A 5,047-nucleotide genomic window follows, 5' to 3' on the forward strand; every position below is an offset into this window, starting at 1 on the left:
CTGAGCCTCCGTTACTCCCTCTGCACTCATCCGCGTATTGCTGAATATCCGGGTCCCAGCTTGATGATGTCACCCTGGGCGGGGGGGGGGAAGGGCAAGCTTACCTGTCTGACTGCTTCTTCGGTCCATCCCTCTATGCCTCCCACGATACGTTCCACGCATCGGTAACGTGGCTACAATCACGTGACGCGCGTGGAGCGCATCATGGGAGGCGCCAGGGACGGACGAAGAAGACGTCAGACAGGTAGGATTGACGCCCACCCCACACAGGTAACTGGGAGATATCCAGATAGAACTATCCGGGTTTCACCCGGATTCGGATTTGAGCATCTCTACCTGTAACTGCATTGATCAGTGGGGTTTTCCTTCTTAAAACAGAAGGTATTTGCAAAAATTCAGCATTAAGTGAACATCTGTGGTTACCCACAATGCACCACTGCTGAATATGCAAATTACCTCTTTATGCCCCTGAAGCCAAGCTTACTCCCAGAACCGCTGGTGTATAGCATGCCTACAGCTTATACATTTTACACAGCCACATCAACCCTTGATAAATTTGCATTTAAAAAATGTTAGTGGTTTTTTGGTCCCCATTACTTGAATGGCTAATACCTCTACCACACAAATCGCATAATCCGGTGTGTGTGGATGTATAGCTGGAGTTTCAAGAACATCAATGGATGATTTGCATAATCTGAAGGATTGTGGGAGTTCCTATGTAAACAGTATGCACAGTACAACGCTATTACCAGAGACTGGCTAATATGTGTCTGTTGCACTAAACCGACAAGTGGGCAAGGGATCTCCTCTTCAGTCCTGCGGCTCCCAGCGGCTTTGCTGCGTCCCCTCTGCATGATTCTGATGCGTCACGTGACCTGATGCAGGTCAGGTGACATACAGGGGAGCCGTACAAGGACGCAGCAATGCAGACTAAAGACGACTGGCAACCGCTGTGCAGTACTCTGCAAGCATTGAAAGGATGACCCCCACTCTCCCCCGCCAGGCCTACCGGTTGGATGACTGCTGGATGCCCAAGTTCTGGTTAGGGATGGTCGGAATTGCCGATTTTCAACTCCGCATTCCGAGAATGCAGATTTCCGCCACCGCTGTATTCCGACGGTATTTAGCAGTGTTTCAACGGTATTCTGATTTCCGCAGATTTCGGTTTACCACGGAAAATTCGGCCTACTGCTTACCGCACTACAATTCCTCATTCTCTGATTGGCTGATTCATCCCTGATTGGCTTAAAATTACCGATTATCGGTACCGTGGAAATTTCCATGATTTCTGACGAATGCCGTTCGCTAATTTCCACGGTCCAATGCGGAAATGTGATTTCCGATCGGAAATGCGGAAATATCCGTTCCGCGGAATCGGAATGCGCATACCTAGTTCTGGTTAACCTGGACTTACCAGTAACTTCAAAATCAGATAGGATTTTCACTAACAAATATTTGTTTCTGTGTTTTCATTGCCTTTTACACTATTTGCAAATTGCACGTTGATCCTGAAATAAAAAGCATGCATGTAGGTCATTTTTTTCAGCAGAAAAATTGCATCCGAAAAATTGCACTCAACGCAAGTCAACTGTGATGCCATCGACTTGCGAGAAAAAAATGCACACGAGAAAATTGCGGCAAAATTGCGCGAATCCCATAGCGTGGCCGTGATAACAGTTATCACACTTTAGTGAATCAAGCACCTTATCAGAGTAGCATAGCGAGCGCTACGAACTTATGCCTGCTAATTGGCAATGGCACTCGTCCTGCCCTGAGCCCCTGCGGGTTCGTAGCGCTCGCTATGCTACTCTGATAAGGTGTGTTAACGTTGATAACATGTGATAACGTGTGATAACTGTGCTAACGTGTGATATCTTTGATAACGTGTGATATCTTGGATAAGGTGTGATATCTTTGATAAGGTGTGATATCTTGGATAAGGTGTGATATTTGTCTTATCACGGTTTAGTGAATCAAGCCCTATGAGCGCTTGTGGAGTGAATTTCAATGTGAGTGTTCTCACATGAGTGATGAGCTTTCTTTCCAATCGCAAACGCGGCTCCTGCATCATTTCCTGAGCGTTTGCGCTTTAATGGAAGGTATAGGAAAATCGCTTAACACCTTAAAAAACGCTTGGATAAGCGATGTTGTGAGCGCTTTTCATTACAAATCACATTAAAAAGATTCAGTTCCAGGTCAAAGAGTTCACTTCCTGATTGTCTGCAGAAAAAAAAGGGCTAATCGCCAAACAAAAGCGCTTACAAAAGCGCTTCGAAATTGCAAATTGCTCAAAAAACGCCCGAAAAAAATTGCTATATAAAGCGCTCAGCGCTTGCACTTTATAGTGTGCCTAAAGCCTAAAAGCAAAGCTCCTGCAGTGTAAACCAGGCCTTAGGCAGGGTTCACACTTTTCACTTTCACTTTCCAAACGTCCAATCCTACGTTTTCCAATTTTTCCTAGTTTTGTCTTGAAATTTTCAACTATGCAATTTTGCGCACATTTTTATGTAATTTTTCAATCCTTCTATGCATACATTATCTAACTTCAAAAAGTTATGCACATTGGGCGGGATTTATCAAGAGTGTCTGAGACAAAATATTAGGAGGTTTTTAGAAATCCGTGCAGAACTGTCTCAGACATCCTAAGAAATCACTAAATAGTGCAGATTCCTTCTAAAACTGTTGTATAATAGCAGGAGCTAGGAAGGTCTCTCAGAGGCCTAGTGCACACCAGAGCGGTTCGGCAGCGTTTTGCGATCAGCTTGCGGCTGCGGATCCGCTAGGGTAATGTATTTCAATGGGCTGGTGCACACCAGAGTGGGAGGCGTTTAGCAGAAACGCATACTCCCGGGCTGCTGCAGATTTTGGATTGCGGAGGCGTTTCTGCCTCCAATGTAAAATATAAGAAAAACGCAAACCGCTCTGAAAAACGGCACTTCAGAGCGGTTTTGCAGGCGTTTTTGTTACAGAAGCTGTTCAGTAACAGCTTTACTGTAACAATACATGAAATCTACTACACCAAAAACGCTTCCCAAAACCGCAAAATGCTAGCTGAAACGCTACAGAAAAATAAGAAAAAGCGTTTCAAAATCTGCTAGCATTTTGCGGATCTGCTAGCGGTTTTTGGTGTGCACCAGGCCAGACAGTGCAGTGTGTGAGGGGAATTGCTGTTGCTAAGGTAACCAATACACCGGCTGTATTGATAGCAGCAGGCTCTGAGGAGGAATTTAGCAGGGGGGAGGAGCACATCCCAAATCATGTCTAGCCTACACTCTGCAATCATGTCTAGCCTGCAGTTCTACAGCTGTAGAAGTGCTATCAAGCACCTCTTAAACAGAGCCAGTGTAGGGATGGATTTGCACTTTTCTTAACTGTAGTGCAGCTCTAGAAATCCACACTAAACTGCCACTATTACCTAGGATTTAAGAAGGTCCTTATTATCATGCAGAACTGTTCTCCCTGCTGGTTAGAACAGATTAAGAAGAAAAAACTGTCAGTAAAACCACTTTTTCAACCACTACAGTATATCTACGTCCTCTGTGACTTCATCTAAGCCACGAGGATGTAGATATACGTCTTGTAACTGAAGCACAGCCGTACACAGTTGGGCATTGCTCCTGCGCACACCTCCGGCACTAACTACTGCAGCACTAATTGGTGAAAGCAAATATATGTTCCCTGAGCCAATAAACATTGATTTTCACCATAAAAAATACTTTTATTTTCTCAGTTCATAGTGAAAAATACACACTGTAGCGTTATTTCAGAATACAATACAATACAATACAATAACACCTTCGCTCCTCCCAAGAAATTCTCCTGGCCTCTAAGCTGATCACCTCCTCTCATGCTCGCATCCAGGACTTTACACGAGCATCAGCCCTTATCTGGAACTCTCTTCCACAGCCTGTACGTCATGTTCCAAACCTGGACATCTTCAAACGCACTCTTAAAACACACCTTTTCAGACAAGCTTATAACATTCTATAGCCCTTATTTACTTATCTGTCACAATGTAATCAGAGGCAAAGAATCACTGCCTCATCCATCCTCCACCCCCTTACCTAGTGTGTCCCCCACAACCCATTAGATTGTAAGCTCGCAAGGGCAGGGTCATCCTCCTAATGTTTACTGTTCTTGTAACAATATTTGTGCTGCTTGGAACTCTGCTGTATATTTTTTAGTTGTATCTATGTTCCCCTTGTCGTCTTATTGTGCTTTGTAAAGCGCTGCGGAATATGTTGGCGCTATATAAATAAATAATAATAATAATAATAATTTCTATCATAAATTGTGACAGGAACACAATTTAAGTTTTGTGATAAACAGTAGAAATAGCCAAACAAAATTTGTGTTTTTTATCTACAATAGCGCTTTTTATTTTTAAACTGGAATTTATAAAACTGAGAAATAATGTGTTTTTTCTATTTTTTCCCACTTTTTCCTATTAAAATGCATAGAAAGCAAAATTGATTGAGGGAAAAAATGCCATTCAATGCAAGATTAGTTAAGTCTTGAAAAAAACGATTTGTATTTCATTTAGGTGACATAAGTAGGGATAACGTTATTGCTGATTAAATAGGGACATAGCTAAAATGTCAAAACAGCTCTGGTCCATAAGGAGGAAACAAGGTCTGGATGTGAAGTGGTTAAAAAGGCAGCAAAAATCGCAAAATGCGCGAAACAAAAAAAATAAAGATGCGTGTCAAATGTGTTGCTGTTGAAATACACTAAATGTGCAATGAACGCAAAATCACTATTCCGCACAACGCAAGCAAACAGCCCCTAACTTTACTAATTGCAACACAAAAAGATAATTTCACAATCGGTTGAATGCCGTAATTAAGGATATAAAGTTATTGCGCTGAAGCAATAGGCGGCTTGCTCTGGGGAACCGAATAGGCTCGTCTCCTGTGAGAAATAAAGAGGCCCAAGTGATGGAGTCCCTCTAGGGGGAATGAACACTTTGCAGACTACATTTCCCAGAATGCCTCAGGCCAGGAAGGAAGCTGTGTGGGTTTAGCATCAGCTGCTGCTGTCTGTAGTA

General features: G+C 43.1%; 1 protein-coding gene across 4 annotated transcripts in view; it reads right to left on the reverse strand.

Moving 5' to 3' along the window:
- Positions 1-5,047, reverse strand: part of LOC137562521 (vitelline membrane outer layer protein 1-like) — a 141,226-nt gene that overhangs the window by 95,025 nt on the left and 41,154 nt on the right. The gene's annotated exons all lie outside the window — the stretch shown is intronic.

The sequence above is a fragment of the Hyperolius riggenbachi genome, chromosome 3, assembly GCF_040937935.1.
Source record: "Hyperolius riggenbachi isolate aHypRig1 chromosome 3, aHypRig1.pri, whole genome shotgun sequence".
Classification (NCBI taxonomy): Eukaryota; Metazoa; Chordata; class Amphibia; order Anura; family Hyperoliidae; genus Hyperolius; species Hyperolius riggenbachi.